Raw genomic sequence first — 25,627 nt, forward strand, 5'->3', positions numbered from 1 at the left:
GGAGAGGAGGGCCATTCTGTGTCAAGTTGTGTGTCCTCACTTGCCAAGCATCTTTGTGTTTCTTATTGGCCACATTTTTTTTTCACTGTGCATTTAATATGATCCTTGTTCTATTTAGTTGTCTTTTTCTTATTGATTTGTTATGGGTCCCTTGTTAAACACATGCTCAAAAATCTGTGTCTCTTTGCCTCTTTCTGTATCTCTCTCTCTCTGTTTCTCATACATACATGTTCACATGTGAGTACAAACATACACACACACTCTCTCTCTTTCTCTCTCTCTCTCTAACCAATTTAACGATGTCATGTGATGTGATAAGCAGAAGTTCTTAATATGACCTAATTCAATAAGAGTTTACTTTTCCCCATTAATTTGTTGATTTGCTTTACAACACTATTGTAGCCCCCCCTCTTCTCCCAGTCCCCTGTTATACAACCTCTCCCCCATTCCCCTTCTCCTCTCAGCAGGAGGAGGTGCTCCTTGGGTGCCAACCCACCCTGGCACCTCAAGTCACTGTACATTCTCTCTCACTGAGGCTAGACAAGGAAGCCCAGTTTGGGGACAGGATCCTCAGGCAGACAAGAGAATCATGGTAAGCTCTCACTCCATGTGTCATGGGACCCACATGAAGACCAGGTGGTCCACCCATTACATATGTGCAAGGTACCTATGTCCAACATATGTATGCTATTTGGTTGGTGGCTAAACCTCTGGGAGACCCCAAAGGTCCAGGTCAGTTGACTCTGTGGGTCTCTATAAAGAGTCCCTGTCCCCTCTTGGTTCCTCAATCTTCACAGCTCTTCCACAGGATTTCCTGAACTCCATCTAATGTTCAGCTGTGGGTCTCTGTATCTGTTTTTATCGGCTGCTGGGTGGAGCCTCCCAGAGGACAGTTGTTCTAGGTTCCCGTCTGCAAGCTTAACAGAGAGAATCATTAATAGAGTCAGGAACTGGTTCTTGACTGTGGGATGGGTCTCAAGCTGGGCAGGTCATTGGTTGTCTGTTCGTTCAGTCTCTGCTCCATCTTTCTCCCTGAACTTTTTGTAGGCAGGACACATTTCAAAAAAGGTACTGTAGGTGGGATGATGTTCTTATGCCTCCACAGAGACTCCTACCTGGCTACATGAGATGACCACTTCAGACTCCATGTCCCCCACTGCTAGGAGTCTCAGCTAGTCACTCTCATAGACTCGCTGGAGCCTCCCCCATCCCAGGTCTCTGGTACATTCTTGAGACTCCTGCCTCCAATCTCTGTCACTCTCCAAGACCTATCTCCCCAGCTCTCTCCACACCAGATCCACCTCCTCATCCCCTCTCCTTTCCAGTTCCCTCCCTCCACCTCCAATGATTATTTTATTTTTCCTTCTAAGTGATATTCAAACGCCTTCTCTTGAGCCCTCCTTGTTACTTAGCTTGTTTGAGTATGTGAGTTGTATGGCTGTCCTATACTTCACAGCTAAAATCCACTCATGAGTGAGTACACACTGTGCATGCCCTTTTGGGGTCTGGGGTCCCTTACTCGGAATACTTTTAGTTTCATCCATTTGTCTGCAAATTTCATGATGTTCTTGTTTTTAGTAGTTGAGTGATATTCCACTGTGTAAATATACTACATTTTCTTTATTCATTCTTCAGTTGAGGGGCATCCAGGTTGTTTCTGGTTTCCACCTACTACAAATAAGGCTGCTATCAACCACGTGGAGCATGTGTCCTTGTGGTATGGTAGAGCATCTTTTGAGTTTATAGCTGGGTCTTAAGGCAGAACTAACTATTCCCAATTTTCTGAGAAGCTGCCAGATTGATTTCCAGAGTGGTCACACTCTTACCAGCAGTGCCAGAGAGTCCCCCTTGCTCCACATCCAAGCCAGCATCTGCTGTTCCTTGAGTTTTTTATCTTAAGGTATGAGGTGGAAATCTCTGAGTCACTTTGATTTGCATTTGCCTGGTGACTGAGGATGTTGAACATTTAAGTGCTTCTTGTCCATTGAGATTCCTCTGTTGAGAATTCTGTGTTTAGCTCTTGGGTTATTTGGTTTTCTGGTGTCTAACTTCCAAGTTCTTTATATGTTGCTGATACTAGCCCTCTGTCAGATGTAGGGCTAATAATAGTTTACTAAATTCTTAAGGTGCTTCTGTCAATGGGAGTGAAGATATGATCTAAATCATCCTCTGGAAGTTTCAGAGTTTAACCTTCACCTTCCATAATTAAAGCTACTAGGCCAACATAGTTAATTTGTGTGGGGTGTGCAGTGGGGCTGAACGCACTGTTTTTGACAGCCCACCCTTTGTTGCCTGGAGGCAGCCTGTGCCCCCCCACCCTCAGACCCCAGCTTTCCTAATAGATGCTGGGCTTACTTGCTGATGCCCTGTAATGAGCACTGAGATCTTTCTGTGCAGCTCACCTAACTTCATTCTTCTTGCGGACACACCAGGCTCCCGTGTTCATGTCACTGTGTGGGTTTCCACGCACAAACACGGGCCTGTGAATGTCAGACCTCAGAACCAAGCAGTGATGGCTCAAAGAAGCTTCTGAACAGCATGTGGTAAGGCAATACTGTAGTCCCAAAGTTCAGAGGCTAAGGCAAGAGTTCCAGGCCAGCCTGGACTACAGAATGACTTTAAGCTAATCTGGGCTAAACAAGAATTTCTGTGAAAATAGATGGTGGTGGTGATTACAACAAATCTCCCAAACAGTACTTGAGTGTTCTGAACCGAGTGAGTGGGAGTTTATGCAGGCACACTCGGCTGCAGGCTGCTGCTGCTCCCCAGATCTTTATTCTCTCCTTATCTGTGCCTGGTGCACGCTGAGCCTCTGTGGTGATTATACCTAGGCCTATGATTGTATCTGTGCAGAACAAGTATAGGCCTCCCTTTCCTGTCTTCTCGGCAGCAAGACACCCGCATGATGGCTGTTGTTAACAGCCTAAAGGTGGGCTAAATGGCACGGGGCTGGGGGCGTGAGGGACCATGCAGCTACTGTTCTGTTCTACGGAGAGCATCAGTGGACTTGGGTATCTGTAGGGGATCTCAGAAGCAGCCCCTAGCAGATGCCGAGGGACGCCTGTACTGGAGAACTCCCACCTGGCTTGTTACCTTCTCTCCGCTAGCTGGCGAGCCCTGAACTAATCTGTCTTCTCATCCAGTGAGTATCATGAGTGCCTACAAATTCTGCATCTAGTTTATAGACTTTAAGCAGCTAGTTTCTCTGTCTTGTCCGCCTCTCGGCAAGACCTGTGGGAGCAAAGCAAACTGGAAAACCGGTTGCAGGTTCTGAGCAGACACCCTGCCCCTGGATGCTGTTGCACTGTCTGCTGAGAATAGAACAGGAGGAGCGCTGTGGCACGGCCAGCAGAGCATGCCAGGCTCTTCCTCACAGCCGCCCTTCCTTCACAAGACATCAGACCCCAAGCAGAGCTCATTTTAGTGGCTTTCACCAGGGTTGTGTGCATGTGAGGGGTGTGTGCGTGTGTATGTGTGAATGCATGAACACACACACACTCATCATCTATCTGTCTGGCTTCTATGTCTCCTTGACAACCAACTGGATCACCTCATGCTCTTAGCTGAGAGCTGCAGACCCAAGCCTGTGAACGTGGCAACCAAAGACCAGAGGACCTGGTGGTCTTTCTTTTACCTCTCTGCTCCTCTCGCAGGACAGTCTGGAAGGAAGGGGATGAGGAAGCTTCTGAGTAGGTCACGCATAGCCATTGTCTATTTCCAAAGTCCACACACGCGACTGTGCCACATGTGATGTCCTTACTGCTTGGTCCAGCCACCGTGGTTATTCAGTTTTCTGACTCGTCTGTCCTTGTTCTCAGCTGTAGCCATATGGTACGTTTGTAAAGGGCCTCACTTTCCGTTGGCACGGTAACTATTCATGTGCCGGCCAGCTCTGGTCCCAAAGTAGAGATGATGTCAACATGAAGCAGATGCTGTAAGCCATAAGGAAGACACCTCGAGGGCACGAAATGGGTCTTGCTTCAACCCACTGAAACCATGCTACCATTTGCTGCCATGTTGTAACACAGCCTTTTCCATTTCCTGGCTATTGTGAGCAGGGCAGAGATGGCCATCAATCAGTGGGTATCACTAAGACAAGACACAGAGCCCTTTGCGCAGATGCCCAAGAGTGGTATGGCTGGAGCACTCAGTAGGCTTATTTTAAGTCTTTGAGGATCCCCCACACAATTTCCATAGGAATCCCATATCACTGATAAAATCAAATAATCTTCTTACAAACAGGAACAATGGCCTTACTGTTTTATTGGCCCTTTCCTAACTACTCAACACAGAGGATGTCTGGGGACTTTCAAGATGTCTTGTCCAGTGAACAAACAAATTCCTGTTAATCAGTCTGTGCATAGGAGATAAGGCTGCAGGCTGTGGTCTCACGGACAACTCTGGACTCCAACCACAGGCCTAACACCAAGTGTGTGGCCCTGAGCAAGAGTCTGGTGCTCTGCAAGCAGCTGTTTCCTCAGCAATAAAATGGAAAAACAGTGCCTGCTTCCAGGTGTTGTTGTGAGGGTGAACAGGGGTGGTATTTGCGATTTTAATAAGTTTGGTCCACAGTGGTCCTCAAAATGGCCACTGAGCAAATTAACTTACTGCTATACAGTAAAAGCAGTAAGAAAGAAAGTTATAGGAAACCCCATGAGTGAGTGCAGGGGGTGGGTTTTTAGCGGTCCATACAATCCCTTCAGACCACACCCAGATCAAAATCCATGAGGGCAGAGGACAAAGCAGAGGCATTTAAAAAAGTTAAAATAACGGAATCTGTTGGTCCATTTAAGGAATTAGGAAGTTAAAACGAGTGTTTATTAATTACCATGTATCATAGTAGATACATTAAAATGAGTATGTGCATGAATATTTCTACAGTTGATATATGTAAGGCACATGAGAAACTTGAGTTGGATGAATAGGTGATATATAGACAAATTGATGTAAGTAGATGACTGATAATAGCTACATAGATAACAGATGATAGAGATAGACTGATAATAGTAACCAATTAGACGATCGATAGATGATCGATAGATGATTGATAGATGATTGATGACAAATAGAAACAGATGATAGACAGATACTAGACAGATAATAAGTGTCTCATTCAAAGAGCATTACTTCTCTTAAATCAAGTCATACACAGCTTCTAAGAGGGCAGTGGGTGTCTAAGAAGACAGAGAGGAGATTGTGCAAGCCATTCACAGATGGCAGCAATGATACAGAACTTCTGAAGATTTATCGGAACATTCCAGAGCTGCAGCCAACACTTTGACATTAACAAAGGTTTTCCAGAAAAGCAACTTTGGGGATCCTGAAAAAAGACGGGTAAAACAGAAAATTAGCCTTTGTGTCTTCAAGTTTGAATGGGGTTTGTTACAACCAAGGGCGAAGTGTTCTCACCAGGTCCATAGCAGACACTGGCTCTCATCTCAGGACCCAGTGGGACTGTTAACTGGCTTCCATGTTGCTGGCTCATTTCTGGAGCCCGCAGTGAAAGTGCCAGTCTACTTGAAAGCCAGATTCAAGCCCGTTTTAGCATCCCGTGAGCAAAACTGCTTTGATGAAAGCAGTCACAGGGCAACACAGACTTCAGCAGAGGGCACAGGCCATCCTCTAGGTAGGAGGACCACCAGAGAGCCTCATGCATCCTGTCTCTGGTCAGTGAGTGGATGGAAAGACCACTGGCTACTGCAAGCAGTTCCCCAGAGGGATGCTCTGCATTCCTTCAACCTGGGCACATGGGTTTCCTGCATGTTAGAGTTGTTTTTATTTCTCGGGCTGGAGATGTGACTCAACCAGTTGAGTGCTTGCTTTGCAAGCTCTAGGACCTGTGTTGGATGCTTGTAACCCATGGGGAGAAAATGCAGAACATGGTGGCCTGAGACTGTAATCCTGGCACCAGGGAGGTAGTGTCTCGTGCTTGCTATTGAGGCTGGCCTACTTGAGGACCTTGAGAAAGGTGAGACTCTGTCTCAAAAAGACACACTCATCCTCTCAAATTCTCTCACCTGTACACAGGTGGCCAAGCACTCCCATGGGAAAACACTTTTAATCTCTTCCCCTCCCCCCACCCTTCAGACCTTTGCTTTCTGTCATTTTCTCTGTGGAACACCCTCTCTTCCTCTCCTTCCCTCTGTTCCCGCCGTACCTCTATTCCTGTCCCCTACAGTGGGGTACTGAGAGGAATATCAGTGGGAGACGGGTACTTGGGTTCACTCTGCTGGTAAAGTTCTGGTTAGTTGTGCATTTGCTAGGTTGGCAATCTCAGCTTTGAGGCTCGGGAAACAAAGAGAGACAGCAGATCCATATTTTTCTCCATTGTACAAAATTGTGGCTTCAAGCCGCAGTACTCTGCAAAGACTTATTTCCTTTTTCAAATTAAAAGCAAGGAAGAAGGAGAGATCTGTGAGTCACAGAGGCATCCCTGGACAATGTCCTGATGGTTTGAGTGTAAATGGATATGAAATACACAGATTCCACTCCGCACAAGACACACACGTTGGAACTGAGGGGGGCGGGTCTGGCAGAGCGTGTTCTGGTTTGGGACAAGTCTGACTGCTTGTGTGTGGGGGGGGGGGTGATACATGAGGGACACCGACAGTCAATGTGGCTGAGCTCACCTCACCCCACCCCCACCCACAGCCCAGAGCTGGTGGTTCATTCACGGTCAAATACACTTTGCTTTGGTTACATTTTGGGTTTTCTTTTTTCCCTTTCTCTTCACATTATAGATTTGGCCCAGTTTGAAGATTCGTTCTACTCTGGGCCTGTATGAGCTTTGTGTCCTGGCATGTGGATGGTAATCTGATACGAACTGACATAAAGTTTGGGAAAACTGACAATTTGATCTCATGTTCGCTTTAATATGGAAAGGTTGAATAATGTTTGATTGTAACGCACTCCAAGTTTGATCTTCTCCATGGAAGGCAAGAGACTGCTAAGAAGGGGGCAAATGTCCTCCTCTGAGATAGCGTGGGAACAGGGGCTCCTGACGCCAAGGGCAGCAGAGACCGTGGGCTATGAAGCGTTTCATGTTGGTGATCGTCCCCAGAAAGTCTAACCACATGTTCCCTAACTCAGCAGCCCTCCGTGGCCTGCAGTGACCCTGACTTCAGGCGGAGGTGTGAGATGGTCAGTTCCGAGGCCACTCCTTGGCCACATCATTCTTCTAGCCAATGTGGGCTCCTTAGACTCCTTGAGTTCTGTGACTCTGAGCCTCTCTTAGGGAACATCCCTCCTTTCCCTGTCTCCTGCACTTCCTCGGTTCATCAGCCTCCACTGCCTCCTCCCTCCGTCTCCCATCCCTGGATCATAATTCTTTTTGTGTTAATCTGAGGAGACCATCCTGGGCTTTCCTGGGGCCCAGTCACTACTCTACCAATAGCCTAGACCACTTCAGGAAACTAACCTCCATGGTGGCTGGGGGTGGCTGAGCAACCCCACTGTAGATTCTAACAGTATAGACCAGGTGGCCATGCCCACAACTGCAGAATATAGCACTGTCCTGTCACTTATCAGATGGCCCGCGACTTGTCAGTAACAGTCCATGCCTGCTGGTGTGTCTGTGTGGCAGCTCTCTTAAGCTGTCAATGCAATCTGGCTGGGGTGTATTGTAAAGGTATAATTTGTGTATGATTATTTACCTCTGCAGACTGTGAGCAGGGCAGAGTTATCCAGCAGCCTGGCTGACAGTCTCAAATGTCAAGTCTGTGGTAGCCTCACAAGGGAGGAATTCTCAAAACTGCACCACAGAACCCACACTGATTCAACCTCAGCTCTCTCCAGCTTTACACCATCGGGGGTCGTCAACTCTGTGTGTGTGTGTGTGTGTGTGTGTGTGTGTGTGTGTGTGTGTGTGTGTGTACACATGTGTGTATTCCTAATGGTTTTGTTTCTCTGGAGAGTTCCAACAGATACAAAGAAAAAGACAGGCAGCACCTCCCCCTTCTTCTGGGCCTTCTGCCCTTCAGTGGGATGGGACACCCGCCTCTTCTAGCATCACATGATCTTTTTCCCTGGGGATGCACCTCAGGCCAGGTACCATGTCGGGGTGGGTCAACAGGAATTCTATCATCTACCCATATCCTGTCTGTAGACAGGAAGTTGCTAGGGTAGTCACGGCCTCACAAGGCACTACACACCAAGCACAGCTCCCTCTCCTACTGTCTGACTCTCAGCACCCACAATCACCGTTCTGCAGTAGAGATTTGGAGACAGACAGCCCTGACTACCTTTCAACCCAGACAGCCCTTAGCTCCAGTATCCAGGAAAATGGGCTGACCACGTCTACCCACGAGGACCCAGAGGAAAGCAGGCTGACTCACATCTACCCACAAAGCCCCAAAGGAGAGTGGGCTGACCGCATCTACCCATGAGGACACAGAGGAAAGCTTGCTGACCCATGTCTAACCCACGAGGGCCCAGGGGAAAACAGGCTGACCACATCTACCCACAAGGACTCGGAGGAAAGCAAGAGGAACATGCTTATCCTAAGGACTCAGAAGCCCCTTCTAGGGACACGCCAACAGCTAAATATCCCTCTCTGCCATAGATTCTGTCACAATGGTGGGCCCCAAAATATGTATCTACTTCAAAGCCCTGGACACCCATGAAAGTGGCTTATTAGAGATGTTATAGTTTCCTCTCCTTTTCTGTGATAAAACACTCTGATCAAAATTGACTAAGGGGATGAAAGAGTTACTTTTAGCTCAAACTCATAGGCCACAGGTGACCACTGAGGAGCTCAAAGCACACTCACTGGGCATTGCCTCCAACCAAGAAGGGACAACGGAAACTGTGCAGAACATGCTTGCCGCGGCCCCACTCACAGACCCATGCTTCCATAGCTCCTCTAACACAGCCCTGAACCGGAAACGGTGCTTCCATAGTGGGCTGGGCCCTTCTATGTCAATTAACAAGCACATCCACAAGCCACTCCTGCAAAATCTCTCAGTTGAGACTGTCTTCTCAGATATCTCCATGCTGTGACGGGTTGATAACTAACTACAGCTAACTAAGTCAGGGTCTTTACAGAGCTAGTTAATGATCTGGGAATGAGATTACCCTGGATATCCAGGTAAACCCTAATTCCAAACGCAAGAGTAAAAGCAGGGGTTTCCTCCCGTCCCAAAGCTCCCAGAATAACAACTCTGACGCTCAAAATATCTATACAAACATCTTGGAATAAGCTTTGGCCTATTCTCTAACTAGCATAATTCTCCGGTTAGAATAAATTCATCATTTCATTCTAATCTAAATTCTGCCCTGTGGCTGGTTACCTCTGCTCGAGCTCCTACACTTCGGTCCTCTGCCATGTTCCCGCACCAATCTCCAGAGCTTCACTCTATCCCAGAATCCTTTCTGCTTACAAGATGTCCCACCTTCTAGTTCCTGTCTCAACTTCGAGCCAATCAGATTTAACTGACAGCTGCTGCATCCATACAGCACACAGAAGACTTCCTCCATGGGCAAGGGTTCTGGTTAGGGACCGAGAAGACATTGCAAACACAGAGGAGGCCACGAGAAGATGGAGAGACACCTGGAGCAATGGAGCCAGGGGAGACAATGACAGCCCTGCATACAACCTCGGGATTCCAATACTATTGATAGAATAGCTTTTTTGTTTGTTTTGTTTTTGGAGGCCACTAAGTTGGTGGTCATTTGATGCAGCCTCTTGTGGTGTATATCCAGAAGGGCTTTTGTAGTCAGAATGGCGGCTCGGTAAGCTGCTGCAACACATTGTGGAATTCTGTGATCCGATATAAATACCACAAACATTTTCCATCCTCTCTAGGACTGAGGGTTCTGTACTCAGAGTGTCTATCACAAGTCAACTGATTATGCACTAGGCAGCTGCATCATAAGAGTAAAATACTTGACAGCAAGGAAATAATTTACAAGTGATTTTTGTTTTTTTTAAATAAGAAGCATAATTTCTTCACTAAAATTGACCCAAATTCTCACTTGGAGGCATGTGGCCAGGGAATTCAAAATGCTGGGCTGCTGAGGATGGAAACCAATCCCTCTCCCTGCATGTGTCTCTCGTAAGTAAGAACTTGGCCAGACTCTCTCTCCCCCAGTGTGTGGACTGATTGACTGAGACCAAAAAGACTCACCATTAGCGAGAGGATTTTCTCTGCAGTGACACTTCTTTGGCTCAGAAGCTGTCCTGTTTATCACTTGTCAACACCATGGCAGATCTCAGTCCCCACTCTCTCCTTCCCAAACCCATCTGGCTCCCCTCTCTCCACAGCAGAACAACTGCCAAGCCTACAGTGTCCAAGGCTCTGGAGGATGTGCAGAGGCTGGGGCCTTTCTTCTGCAGGAATCTGTAAATCACAGGTCCCTGCTGTTCCTGGGCTACCTCTGTCTTTGTGTGGACCTGGGTTCAGGTTTCACATTTGCTTGAATGCTGGATTGATTGCTTTGGATTAGTGGGGAGTAGAAGTTACAGTAGCAAAAGCAACTAGCACCGACTGTGTTGTCCTTTTCTGCTGAACACCTCTCACTCACCCCTATAATTCTTAACCAACCATTAGAGATTATGACGTCAAATGCTATGTAGACAGAACGCTTTCAGATATTTCTTAATGTACAAATAGCTTGTGTTGCTATTGCTAAGTAAAGAAAAGATCATGTCACCCTACTTTAGATTTGGATATATATATATCATATATATGATATATATGATATATATATATATGGAAGTGTGCATAAAAAAATCTGAATAGTAGGTGTTCTGGTTAGTTTTATATCAAGCAGAGTTGCCCGATTGGGATCAGATTAGCCTGTGTCCATGTCTTGACTGATGATTGATCTGACAGAGCCCAGTCCATTGTGCCCACTGTGGGCAGAACCATGTTAGCCAGGTGGATGGATCTGAGATGTTAGGAACTGGTCACGAGACAAAAAGTAAGCCTGTGTGCAGTCTTTCTCTGTGGTTCCTGCCTTAGCTCCTGTCTTGACTTCCCTCAGTGATGAGCTGTGATCTGCAAGTATAAGCCAAAAATTCTTCTCTTTTACTTTTGCTTTTGGCCAGAGCATTTTATCTCATCAGCAGAAAGCAAAGTAAAACAGTATTTGCCATTAACTAGTGGTATTTTGTGGGTAATGAGTTTTTTTTTCTCATTATTTTTAAAGTTTTCTGTACAGTGTACTTATAATGAGAAATCTAATTAGCACAGCCTTTGAACGAGTCACTCGGACTGCAGGAAATGGAGTGTCCTTATTCAGAACAAGAAAGAAACCTCTCAGATCTGAGTTCGGAACACTTGGTGTTGGGTTAAAAGATTTTTGTAAAAGGAGCAAAAGTTTATGTGCTCTAAGAACGTCCTATGCTGTGTGCCTGTGGAGGATGCATGTGAGAGTATGGTACTGGTACAGTCAGCTCCGGCTTCTCCAGCATGTGCCCTGAGAGCTCGGCAAGCTCCCATGCTCACCCTTGGTTTAAGGCCCTTCAGTTGCCATTTTGACATTCTTAGTGAGTTTTGAATGAGGGGCTCATGTTTTTGCTTTATACAGGATGCTATGGTTTGATTGTATCTCTCAATTTCGGGTGTTGGGAAGGTAATCCCCAACAGTGTTGGGAAAGGCACCTACTCAGAGGACTTCAGTGGCCTTCCAGTGGACATGGCCTTCGTGCATGGGCATGGCCTTTGTACGTGGGCGTGGTCTTTGTGAGTGGGAGTAGCCTTCGTGCATGGGAGTGGCCTTCATGTATGGACTGGCATCGTTACCTCATGGGCTTTGTCTTCGAGAATTGGCCAATGTTGTTAACAAGGGTATACTTATTTCGAGAGTACACTGGCATTTTGGGTCTTTTCTCAGTCTATTTCTCTTGTCCCCCTGCCTCCGATTATTTTCATCCTTTATTAGCCCCAGATCCTTCACCAGTGTCATTCTCTTGGACTTCCTAGCCTCCAGAACTCTGAGCCAGACAGGCACCTGTTGTCTATAAACTACCCAGTCTGTTGTTCTTCACTGTAGCGGTAAAAATATCTAGAACATCCACAGATTATAAAGGCTCAGCTAAGTGTAGTTGGATGGATAAGTGTGTGAGGTCTACATAAGGACCTGGAATGTTCTGTAGTAGGAATAAGAGGCGCTGGGATGCTTGGCAGAGCGGGAAGTGTGTGGGAGGGAAGCTAAACACTGAAGAAGCGATGAGCAGAAACAAGGATCGCATGGCCTGCTGGACACTAACCAAGAAGGGATGAGGGCGTCTCACTCTTCAGAAGTATGCAACATGCTGGCAAGAAAGGATAGTTAATAATGTAGATTAAGTTAAACTCTGAGTAAGGGTCTTCCTCGAAATTCATATTCAGTATCAGAAAAAGTGCTCCCGTTTTAGATAAAATTTGGATGAAACTGGTTGAAATGCCTATAAAAATAGAAAGAGAGGAAAAAATAATTTCCTTTTAAACAAGTCAGTTTGGTTGTAATGACGGAAATACACTCCTCAGGAAGTCACCAACTTCATACCATTCATTGGATCTCTCTGCCACAGAAGTCAGTGAGATGATCTATTTATCTGGAGATAAATGTATCTTAGAGATGTGTGTAAGCCTTGGCTGGATGCCCCTCTCTTGGCTCACCATGCCTTTTTCTGAAGGCTGACATAATGGGGTTTATGAAGGAGGCTGGGTAATCACGATTGGCTGGGCTCACTATATCTCAACCAATGTGATTGGCTGGTTTGAAGTTATATTTGCATACTGCCTCCTCAGACTCTGATGTCATCTTATCTCACTGGGAGGAACCTGGGCGGCTGCCTGTTGCTGAATTAATTAGTTCCTCTCTTAGTAATTAATGTACCAGGTTTCATACCAACTAATTGAAAATTTAAACGTTCAAAGTCAAGGTCACCATCTTGAAAATTACGGGTCAAGGCATCTTTCTCTCATATTCTCTTATAATTATTACTAATATATTTTAAATTATAGTAGCTATTTTTTAATTATGAAAAACTGATATTGGACATGGATTTTTTTTTCTCTGCCATATTCAACATTGTGTGTTGATTAATCTTTGCCAACTTGACACAGCAAGGGTCATCTGGTAAGAGGGGACTTCAGCAGAAACAAATGCTTTTATCAGATTGGCTTGTAGGGAAGTTCCCAGGCTATTTCCTTGATTATTAGTTGGTGTGGGAGGGCCCATCCTAGGGACCAATCCCACAAAGGGTGGTACCAAACCTGGCCACATGGTCCTGGACTGTATAAGAAACCAGGCTGATCAAGCCAATAAGCATCTAGGTTCCGGCCTTGAGTCCCTGGCCTGCCTTGCCTTCATAGTTGACAGTGGCATAGAAGCCAATTAAACCCTTTCCTCTCCAAGCTGCTTTTGGTCATGGTATTTCATCCTAGCAGTGAGAGAAAACTGATAATTTGTCTTTCTAAGGCTGTGCCAGCATCCCAGAAGCAATTTTAAATATCTTAAATCCTTATATCACTTATGGCCTTGATTAGTTATAGAAACTGGACAACTTTCAAGTTCAAAGGCAAAAGTCATAGTTAAAGAAATGAGAAATCTCATTGGTTAATCAAAGGCCAAAGTTGCTTTGGTCCCTCAGAGAAGATGCTCCTGTTTGTATCAAACACATTTTACTGTTACTATTTTTTTATTAATTCAATTGCCTCCTTATAAGTGCAAATCAGCTATTGCTCACCAACTCACTGTCTGAGCTTCAGAACCCATAGGAGGGGCCACTCAGCTGAGAACCCGGAACCTTGTTTATCTACGGTGCTGGGACACAGTTATAATTTCCTTAGAACTAAGAAAATGGACTCTCTCAAAGTTCACCCTCAAAGGGCAGTGTTTAATTTATTGATAAAGAGGATTTATTTTACTTGGTTTTCCAGGCTCCATTACTGCTTGCTGGGTTGCACATGGTCAAAATGGCGGAAGTGCATGCTTGTAATTTTGTTGCCTTTTAAACAGCAAGCAGTCTGACTCTACACCCTGTCTATTCCCTAAGAAGTCTAGAAATTGAAAAGAACTACTTAGTTAGCTCAAGCTCTCAGGAAAATAAGCCAGGTGAAGTAGCCCTTACCTTGTTAGTGACTTAATCCTATTGTAACAAACCACAGAGAAACAGCCCCCCCCCCCACATGGTCTTAAACAAGTTCTTGGACCTAACCACAAGATGAAGGTCTTTTATCCGATGCTCTGACAGTCAACTTAATTCCCTTAAAGGTGATAAGTGATGGCCAGGGATGTTTTGTTTTTCTTTCTCCCACCGGGGTTTTAATTCTCTGGCCTGTAAACAGGTCCATGTTGGAACCAAAAGGCAAAGCGACGACCAGAAGTGAAACAGCATTATCCTGTGGTTTAGGCTGGATAAACTCACTAGAACAGTGGCCTCCTCAACTGAAGGTTGAACTTGTAAAGCACATATCTAAGTCCTGTAGCTGTCCAAAAGAAGAAAGGAAAGAAAGAAACATCAAAAGCAGAGAACTGGGCGTCTGCTTTCTGTATGTCTCTCCCCGGCAGGGCAACCCTGCGTCCCTACCTAATCCAGTTGCTAGTCTCTGCAATCACGAAGAGCTCAGAATAGAAATAGTTTTGTCTGTATGTAGTGGAAAACACCAGTTTAAACAGGATGTTGGAGATCAGGGCGCCTGACCCAGAACACGGGCCAGGGCAGACATGAAAGCCCGCTTCGTTTCATTCACAAAGGTTTTCTGGGACGAAGCTCCCTCTCAGCCTAAACAGAGTCACGCACAGGCTGGCCCCGCCGCTCCCACGCTGCTCCCAGAAGGCAGGCGAGCTCTTTGAAAGCTCTTCCTAGCTTCAGCTTCGGTGGAGCCACAAGCAGGGCTGGGAGCAATTACCCCTCCCAAGAGCTTGTTTCTCTGCGAAGGACCCTCTCTGCCAAGCAGTTCTTACCCAAAGAGCAAGAGGGAAGCGGCTGGGGCTGTCCCAGGCTGGCTTGTTTTCTCTCCCTTTGCTGGGACAGTTTCAACTGATTTTGATTACCCTGGCGCCAAATAAATGAAAACATTTCATAGATATATAATCATCCATCACTGTGAAGAAAGGGAAAATGTTTCATGTTCAGTGTGTTTATAAATACACTTAATGAAAACAGGATAGCACTGTCTTTTCCACCACCGAGTAGCTGCTGCTGTCGGCCAGATCTGCGCCAGATTGCCCTGCGCGGTCATTCCCGGATCCCTAACTAAGCAGCCATCAGCCATTTTGCTCTGACAGATGAGAGCCCAGGGAAGTCCACAGGAAGGAGCCTCCATCCAAAGCCTCCTTCTAGCCGCCTGCTTCTTTGCAGGAGACATGGATGGGATGAATTAGCTGAATCCAACCTGTCTCCACTGGGCATACGGACAGCGCGCACTTGTGCCTGGTCCTGGGAGTGAGCAAACGCCCAGAAGAACTTCTTGAAGCACACTGAGATCCAGCACTATCAAGAGGAAAGTCCAAACTCCACACTGTAGGTTTACAAATGACATCTGTGTTACATTCTGTATGCAATAAATAAGGTGATTTTGAGCTTTGGGGATATACACAGACAGGGCATATTTTTTAGAAAAGAAAATGAGGGTTCAGGTTGGAGGGCTAGCCCGGTGGTTAAGAGCCATTACTGCTCCTTTATGGGTCTTACATTCGTTTCCTGGCAGCCACATGGTTGCTCACAACTTCCTGGAAGTCGAGCTCCAGGTTTCTGAATGCACTTCTGGCCTCTATGAGCGACTGTGTGTTCACAAGCCCTCAAGCACACACACACACATTTCTTGAACAGGGAAAATGAAATCTAAATCAATTTTCCCTGACATCTCTCTTATCCAACAACAACTTTAATTTTGGACCCTACATGTATCCTGATGCAATAAGTCTCCACAGATCTGGCCAGAGGCATTACTGCTGACTGAGGGCTCCATATGTACAGGGAACATTGAGTGCTGTCTCCAACACTAACTCCTCCGGGTTGAGAGTTTCCCCTGAATGTCATGCGATCATATCTGGATCAGGCCCCAGGGTGGGTGCGAGGCTCTTTGTAAGTCATTTGTGTGAAATGCACCATGATTGTTTTTAATATTACGTTATTTACTGTGTGAATCCGCACCTACCGGCCACTGTGAGCATGTGGAGGTCAATGGGCAACCTGAGTGGACCCATTCTTTCCTTTTAAAATGTGGGTCCCAGAGACAAAAGTCAGGTAGTTAAACACAGTGGCAAGAACCCTTTCCTGGCTGACCTCCTCACAAACAGCCCTGTTGTTATCCGCACCTCAGGGAACAAATTCGCTAAGTAGTCATAGTGATACCCTTACCAATGCCCACAGAGGCGACTTCTCATCTCCAGGAGGGCATGAAGTAAAGGCAACCACAGAGAGAGAAGGCCAGGGGGGCTAGAGATGTGGTTCCATTAATGGGGTGCTTGCTTAGTGTGCTGGAAGCCCTGGGTTTGATGCCCAGCCCTGCATAAAGCAGGTGCCATATTTCAGACCTGCCATCCCAGAACTCCACTTCTGAGGCAGAGGCAGAATTAAAAGTTCATGGTGACCCGTGGAAGTTCATGGCTATCCAGGAAGTTCAAGGCAAGTTTGGGAGACATGAAACCCCTTCTCAAAAGTAACAACAGCAAAAACCCACAAACAACAGAGAACATTCTGGAACAATATGTCATCACAAAGAAAAATCTGAAAAAGAAAAAGTGGCTTTGTTTTGAAGAGTTAGTCCCACAGGTGGAACAAATTCAGACATCAGTTTTTGATATGAAGTCTCCTTGGATATAGGAACAACAACCAAGCAGGTGTTTCTTCTTCCCAAAGGTGGGAGGGATAGCCCCATGTCTAATACCTGCATTTCTCATCTTTGTGAAGACACCACTCCTATGAACAGCTCTTGCTGAGTCTTCGACTGTGCCAGACCCACCCTTGGGGTGGTATAAGAAAACTATAGTTTCTGTGGATTTGCACAGTCTCTGTAGAGATCATTCAGTGTCTGTCCATTTGGAAAGGGTGCCAATAGACTCTTTGACACCTAATTCGATACCACCATGGAGAGTCACATATGCATTGAGACTTCAAACATCTGATGTCATCAACGGACATTTCCCCAGTGCAGTCCCATGATAATGTGGGGAAGAAACTGACCAAGGACGTGAGTTCATTAGTTTATGGCCAAGGAAATATGTCCTCGTCAGAGCTCTATTGCTGAGACGAGACACCATGACTACAGCAACTCTATAAAAGGAAAGAATCTAGTTGGGGCTGGCTTACAGTTCAGGGCTTTCGTCCATTATCATCATGGTGAGGAGCGTGGTGGCAGGCAGGCGGGCACTGGAGCAGAAGATGAGAGCTAGCCCTAATCTGTAGGCAGAGAGGGGAATCGGAACTCTAGGGTTGGTGTGGGTTTTCCAAACCTCAATCCCGTCCCCAGTGATGCACTTCCTCCAACAAGGCCACACCTCCTAATACTTTCAAATATGGCCACAGCCCAGAGAACAAACATCCTCACCTATGAGCCAATAAGGGCCATTCTCACTCAAACCACTACTAGGTATGGGAAACAGAAGCCTCAACCAGGCTTTCTTTCTCCCCACACCAGTAACTGTCCTCAGTAACTGGGGCCGGAGAGGTGGCTCAGACATTAAGAGCGGTGGCTGCCCGTCCAGAGGTCCTGATGTTCGAGTCCTAGTAAAGCCAGTCCTAAGAGATACAACACCCTCTTCTGACCCCCATGGCAACCAGGCACTCATGCAGTACACACATATACTGTAGGCAAAACACTTATGCTCACAAAATAAACAAAATTTTAAAGAAACTGGGAACAATGTCAGGCCAACTAGAGGCATTTTTGTCTTTCCTGCTCATGGCCGACTGTCTCTAAGCCTATCCTATTTCCTCCTACACACTTGCTCCTCTGACTGTGACTTCCAGTCACTCCTCACCAAGTGTAGCTTCCGGTCTGTCAGCGGTTCTCAACCTTCCTCATGTTGCACTGACCCATGATTATAAAATTGTTCTGCTCCTTCTGACTGTAATTTTGATACTGTTGTCACATGTAATGTAAACACGAGATATGTAGGATATCTGATAAGCAGCTGCTAAGCTGAAAACCACTGCACTCTCGCTCTGGGCTGGGCATCACCTTCTCCAGCTGAAGGAAAGCAGCAGAAATGGTAACCTCCAAGTGATCCTACCTGGGCCAACATTCTCCAGGATTGGCAGACAGGAAGGACACTCGGGCTGACTTCGGCCTCCTCAGCCAACCAATCTTACCATGTGGGAGATCTCAACAGACACTAGCAGCACTGCTCACCCAACCTGCCGCTGATCATAAACGTCCGAGCCTCTTGTTCGAGCCATGCTGACCCACAGACCTGAGAGCAATGACGTTCACACTAAGATTCTTCTTTGGGTGTGCGTGTAATGCAGCAGGATTGTGGCAACAGATAACAAAAATGGGTCAGAGTCCTACTGCTAAAAGCCTATGTCAATTGCTCACCTCATTGTAGCCCAAATATCACAGACTGTCAGAGAAGATACGTCTAGCTACCTACCAGCCAGGCTTGGACAGCACTAACCACGTGACTGGCTAAGAATTGTTCAGAGTGTTTGGAGGCAGGAAAGACTTGTCTTAGATGTGAGTGGTTAGGTCACACCAACTTCCATTGAATGAGATCTAACATGACCCAAAAGTACCCTGCCTTTCTAAAAGACACAGAGAAGTGCAGGCCCAGACACGGCCAGGCTGTCTCCATTATCCCTCCAGAAGGCTTTTTAAATCTCCAAGGGAACCTGGGGTGCCTTTGTAGCCTAATTGAGTACCTTATAAATAATACGTCATGTGCAGACAAAAGACAATAAAACTGGGCACTAACTCCTACGGACCCTCTGAACTTTAAAGAAAATATTTCTATTCATCTCAAGTAAATGGTTCCAGAGCGTGTGAAATCGGAATTCCTGGGAAGATAAATTCCCTCTTTCCTATTTCAGGCAATTCTCTGGTTCAAAACTAGAATCGAGCGTGAAGGACATTCTGGGGCGTGGCTGAGCAGTGCTGTCTGTGGAGGGCTTGGGTCATTTAGAGCCAGCCCGCCTAGGTAGGGAGCCCGGGCTCTCCATTTTTTCAGTGACTCTGCAAACTATGTGGCCTATTGACACCTTGGTCTTTCCTCATTGCTTTGCCAATATCCGTGGTAGAGTCAATTTAGGGATGATGGTTGATATTGTCCCACAGTCTCAGAAGGTCCATGATCATTTGGCCCCATGAGACAGGGGCTTGTGACAGGGGCTTGTCCTCCATCCCTGAGGGACAGAGCATGGAGACAGGATGGGGGAACCTGTGGCCTACTTTCTCTGTGCTGGCTCTGCCTCCAGTTTCCACAACCCTCCCAGTAGAGAGGCACCAGCAGGGAACCATACATTCCACACACGAGCCTGGGATAGACATTATACATTCAAACTGTAACAACAGGCTACAACCGAAGCTGTGAGGTGAGAGACACACACGTAATATAAGAGAACATAACTAAGAATCGAAACTTGGAGCCAAGAGCTTGGCAGGAGCTCCGCTAATGGCAGCTCTTATAAACTAATCAACTCCAACTTTTGCTGATGATTGTCTTACTTGTTTTTTTTTTTTTTTAAGAGAGGGTTTCATGTAGCCAAAGCTGGCCTCAAACTGACTGTGTCACCAAGGCTGGTCTTGAACTCCTGACCCTGCTATCCCAACCTCCCAGGTGCTGGTATTATGGGCTAATGGCATCACATCTGGTTATAATTAGTAAATTAAGTCATTCAAGTGCAAATGAAGTGACCAGTGGTTATTTGCCTGTCATTTATTGATCACTTCTTGTTTTCGTTTTTAAAAGGATTGTTCTTTCAGAGGTCGTTGACTTGATCATTGAAAATACATGAGGAAATTATGCTGGTTAGCCTTTCTTCAACTTGTCACAAGCTAGAGTCACCCTGGAAGAAAGAGGATCAATTAAAGAATTGCCTTCACCAGACTGACCTGTGAACATGTCTGTGGACACTGTCTTGATCCGTGATTAATGTGGAAGGGCCTTGCCCACTGTGGGCGGTGTGACCCCCTAGGCAGGTGGTCTTGGACTGTCTAAGAAAGCAGGCTGAGCAAACCATGGGGATCAAGCCAGTAAGAGGCTTCCCACCACAGGTTGTGCTGCAGTTTCTGCCTCCAAGGTTCTATCTTCAGCTCCAGCTTAGCTTCCCTTGATGACTGTAACCTGTAAACCATATGAAAATTCTCCTCCACCAAGTTGCTTTTGGTCATGATGTTTGATCACAGCAACAGAATGCACGCTAGAACAGAGCTCTGTTCTTCTTCTGATCACTTTGCAAGTAAAAATAAAATTGCTAGAAGACAAATTCTTGTCATCCTGTAGCTTCTCTGTCAGCGTGGGCCCATCCTTGGGCAGAGATGCAAAATTTCATATCTCTGTGACTACAAAAAAATGTTGATCTTACTTATTCTAGTGTTTAAGAGAAATAATGTCTTAATAAAATTGGAATCAGTTGATAACCAGATATCTAATATACAAGGAGCCTGAAAAAAATGACCAAGTTTAAGGATATTTTACTCCCATAATGCTGTCTGCAGTATGTGTGTGTGTATATATATATGTATGTGTGTATGTCTGTATATGTGTGTGTGTGTGTGTGTGTGTGTGTGTGTGTGTGTATGTAAAAGCAAAGAAGACTAAAACCATAAAGTTATGGCAAGAAAATAATATGCACCAAAATTTTTTTGTAGCATTGACCACCTAGATATCTGGGTAAAAAAAAAAAAAAACTGCAGGAAAAAAATTTACCTCCTGTCCCAATTAGCTTTAAGTATCTATACAGTCTAGAGTCATCTGAGAAAGGAATCTCAATTGGTGAATTGCCTAAGTTGGACTGGCTTGGCAACAAGTCTGGGGTCAGGAGATGTTCTCTTGTTAATTGAAGTAGGAGATCCCAGCCCACTGTGGGTGGCACCATCCCTAGAAAGGGGGTCTTTAACTACTGAAGGAAGGTAGCTGAGAACAAGCCTGTGAGCTAGGCAGCAAGCAGCATCCTCTGTGCTTTTCTCACGCCTCACCTGTCTGTGAAGTGAGTTCCTTTGTCAGAGGTGATGCTGTGTACAACAGCCATCAGGCCCATCTTTGTTCTTGCTTCAGTTCCTCTCCTGATTTTGCTGCACACTGGGCTATATAACCTGGGAGCCAAAATAAACCCCTTTTTACCATTAAGCTGGTTTTAGCCAAAATATTCGTCCTAAGAACAGAAAGCATATATTCACATATCCCCCTCCAACAAAGTTGGGGGATAGCAAAACCAGAAGGAATTTGATGAGCCATGAGATTCGTCCCGAACAGAGAAATGACTGGGGCCGAGATAACTAACATGGAGTCGTTACAGTAGCAGAGAGACAATACTCAGTAGGAGATGCATTTTTTCAAAATCCCGTGTTCTGCCCAGAAAGGTACAGTTTCAACCCAAATAAAGGTAATGAATGAGGGTAACCTAAAGTCAGTACCAACTCACAAATATTCTAGTAGGGGCGACAAAGTTCAAACCGGATAGTAGAGTATAACTTTACTTTGCCCAACAAAAGAAATGTCTAGAATGCCGTACGCCTTCTTCCCAGGGTCTCCCTGTCATCTTGTAAGCACCCCGAAGTCAGGAGCCTGTCTCATTCATTTTTCAGCTACTCGTCTTCCTCTGATTTCTCCCCTCAGTACCAAGCCAAGAGCCCAACACAGATCTGGTACTCCTGCAAGGGGTGTTAAATAGTGGACCAGTAAGGACTGGTGAACACAATGGCTCGAGCATCCACGGTGATTTAGTCAGGGATTCGGTAGGGATGCTTCCTTTCCTTTTAGCACCAGAAGTATCTGTGCTTCCCACATGACTGAGCCGGCTATGGGAGATCAGTCCTTAGCTGAGAGCGGAGAGAAACAGACTTGTTGGATATTGGTTAAAACCTGGTGTCACCCTGGTGAACTTGACTGTGACCACAAACTACCCCAACGTCAGTGGCTGGTTTTTTCCCTTGAGTGGCACATCACCGTCACCTTCACCGTGTCATGACGCCAGTCTCTAGGAGGAACAAAGGATCAAGATGTATGGCCTGCCATGAATATGTTCAGCCCTACCACACACTGAGGCCCTCAGCAGACACTGGTCTGTCGCTGTAGTAAAGAGAAGAGAACTTAAGGGAGGAAGGGTTGGTTTAGCAGTGCAGCCCGTGCAGTGGTTCTGCCCATGTTTGCGGTGAATCTGCCCACCTCGGCTAACTCAGTCTACACGTTCTCTCACTGACACGGGCACAGTTGTGTTTCCTCTGGGAGGTGAGCGGAGTTTCAGTCAGCAATCGACATTAACTATCAAAAGGCCATTGTGATTTCTGATTACGTGGTAATGGATATAAATGTTTTGACCGATGGTGATGGTTCAAGCTACTGGTATTCTAATGATGTTCGGAGAATTGTGTAAAGAGATAACACCCTTGGCACTGGCTGGCATCAATAGGAAGAGAGGCAAGCCCTTGGTCCTGTAAAGGCTCCATTCCTCAGTGGAGGGGAATGCCAGGCAGTGAGGTGGGATGGGAGGGAGGAGAGCATCCTCATAGAAGCAGGGGGAGGGGTATGAGAGAAGGGGTAACCAAAAAAGGGAATAACGTTTGAAATGTAAATATGTAAAATATCTAATAAAAAATAAAACAAAATAAATGAGTGAGCAGCAACAACAGAAGGAGTAACATCCTTGATGTCTGAGAAGTAGAAAGTGACCAAAGCAGTTTGATTTACTATCTCTTGGTAAGTGGGGACAGGAATATGAAGGTCAGCGCAGAAGCATCCTCAGAAGGGTCGCTGTGCCCTTGGTTTATGGTTTACACCAAGCATCTTCCTAAGTGGTCCTCAAGCATCAACCTGTTCAGTCCCCACTGTGACCCTGGGGACCTCCTAAACACCACTGCCGCCTAGTCACAGTAGACTTGCAAAGACACAGCAGCGTCTTCCCCATTCAGCAGAAGACGAAGCCAAGCACACATTCCTTCAGCCCGAAGGCAGGTAGGATGAAGGTAGCTGAGGTGGATGAGCTAGGATTCGAACCCACGCACAGTGCCCTCCAAGTTCACGCTCATGCCCTGACCTCCTTGCTCCAGGGCTCAGTGATGGAGGTCTATGTTTGTTTTTCCTCGCTGACATGGCGCCTGGTACACAGGAGCCTCGCTGTGAGTCCATCTCCGTTTTCAATGTTGCTCTGGAATTTTCCTTCCGAGGCCATACCTGGAAGGAAAAGGGGGGTTTGTATCAAATTTTGCTTTTAACCCTTTTGCAATGAACCGTGGTAGGTGACCAACTGTTGACGCCCTACCTCGTCTTTATTAAGTAGATTTCCCCGCACCCAGCCCCGCACATAACCAGAACTAGTAGGCATTTGCTCAAAATAGATCAGGGGAGCTTCCACACCATTTCTGGTTGCTGCGAGTGGGAGATGTTCAGGGTAGAAGAGGGGGAGCTAAGCTGGATCCTCAGTGTTGATGTGGCCGCAGGGCCCCAAGGCAAGCCAGCAGCTACCCATCCTGAGGCTCGGTTTGCTGCCTGCCCGCGGTGGTTGGTAATTGCCGGGTTCATTCTGAGCCTGAGCTTGCTCAGGTGTATCTCCTAAGCCAACATGAAAAGAAAATGATAAGGACCAGCGCAGGGAGGTGTTTATGTTTTCGGCCCTGGCCAATTGTTCCTGACCTAAAACAACAGTTAGGGCAGATGGAAGGTCCGGGATTACAACCTGGACCACAATGGAAACCCAAAACTCTCCTTGCAGAGCGTGCCCAGCACCCAGCTGTCACCCGCTTGCAGCTAACGAAGCCGCCACCCAGTAATTAACACGCCTGGGTTCCCCTTTGGAAAGAATCAGAGAAGAACAATAATGCGTGTGTCCTCCCGGGCCAGAGGCAGGTGAGTCCAGTGTGGAAATCCACAAAGCGAAGGGTCCCTTTGGCCATTGTTTCTTGCAGCTGGACAAGCCTCTCACCAGGGAAGGCTGGTATTTAACAGCCCTCCAGGGCCTTGGGAAGGGGTGCAGGACAAAGGAGGAGGGAAACTCACAGCAGCCCTCAGGGACGGAAAGCCCTGGGCATGCTCAGTCTATGGACACAAGGCAAGCCTCCCTCCGCAAGCTCCCGGCTTTTAAAGCGACATGTGTTCCCACTCGAATCTCACATCGTGATCGTGGGCAGAGGTTGGGACATGAGTAAAATGAATTTAGTTAAAACATATCCAGTGGGGCTGGACAGGTGCCTCAGCAGATAAACGCACTCACTGCTCTTTCAGAGAGGACCTGGGTCGACTCTCAGCACCCACAAAAGGCTGCTCAAACCGCTTCTGACTCCAGCGCCAGGGAATCTGACACCATTTTCCTCCATATGCATGTGTTGCGAACACAGGCAAGCAGGCACGCAGAGATTCTTAAATTTGAGTTCAGATCAGCAAGAAAAAAAAAAAAAAGACAAAACAAAACAAAAAACTCAACAAAAAAAACCAAAAAACCTAGTTTCTCCTCCAAATTACCATACAGCATTGGGGACACGTACAAATATTTTATTGTCTCTCTAAAATTCAAACACAATGACACACTCCGTTGTGTGGTTTGCTTTTTTTATTTCCTGCTAACTCGCTAGCCTGACGTTCTTATATCAGGGGAGAGCATCCTCGGTGAAGGTAAATTTGAACTTCAGAGTAAATACGGCACTCCATGAAGGCGAAGGCTTGGTGGCCATACTGTGCAGTCATGTGACTCTGTCTAGGTCATTTAGTCTAGCCACCCAAATAAGGTCACGCCTGCTGTAGTGGTCAGTGAGGTTAATTCAACAGCCTGAGGTGTTCCCAGAGGTTATAGACTCTGCCCATAAAATGTCATTGCCACCCTATCCCATTTCCTAAACGAGAAGGTCCCTGAGGGGTTCAAGGTCCACGGGGACCTGAGTTGGACACAGCACAGCGTCACAATGCTCCTCCTATGGGCTCATAACTCGGTTTCTTCCTTTGCATTTTCATTGGCAGACGTGAAAAGGTGAGAAGTGTTAGTGATGCAATTGTACCTGCCCAACCCCACGGTTCCCGGGTTACCGGAAGCCTAGAAAGTTCTGGTTAGACACCTGGCTGATCCGGAAGACAGTGGGCTTTGTGGCAAAGCAGGACTGCCAATCAAGCAAATTGTCTCCACCAGGAAACAATGATCAATCACTGAAATGGCCAGAACCCCATTGCTTCCTCTAAGTCGGCTCTCCATGTGGTAAACTAACTTTAAGACTGCCGCTGGGCATGGGGGTGCCGGCCATTAATCCCAGCACTGGAGGAAGAGGCAGGCAGGTCTCTGTGAGTCTGAGGCCAGCCCTGTCTAGAGAGAGAGTTCCAAGAATAAAGACTATAAGAAGTTGGGGGCTTGCAGCACACTCATACCAAGTGAGGACACTGTAAAGTCAGAAACCGGCACCCTGATTTCCAGAGGGGTACGGGCCCAGTGTGGGGTCTTGGTGGTTTCTGAAGTCGGCTTTGCTACAGGGAATTTCCTATCAGGAAAAAACTCACTCAAGTTTTAAATTTTATTTTAATTAAGGGGCCGAAGAGATGGCTCGTGATTAAGAAT

Source organism: Micromys minutus (genome assembly GCF_963924665.1).
Source record: "Micromys minutus genome assembly, chromosome: 7".
NCBI lineage: Eukaryota > Metazoa > Chordata > Mammalia > Rodentia > Muridae > Micromys > Micromys minutus.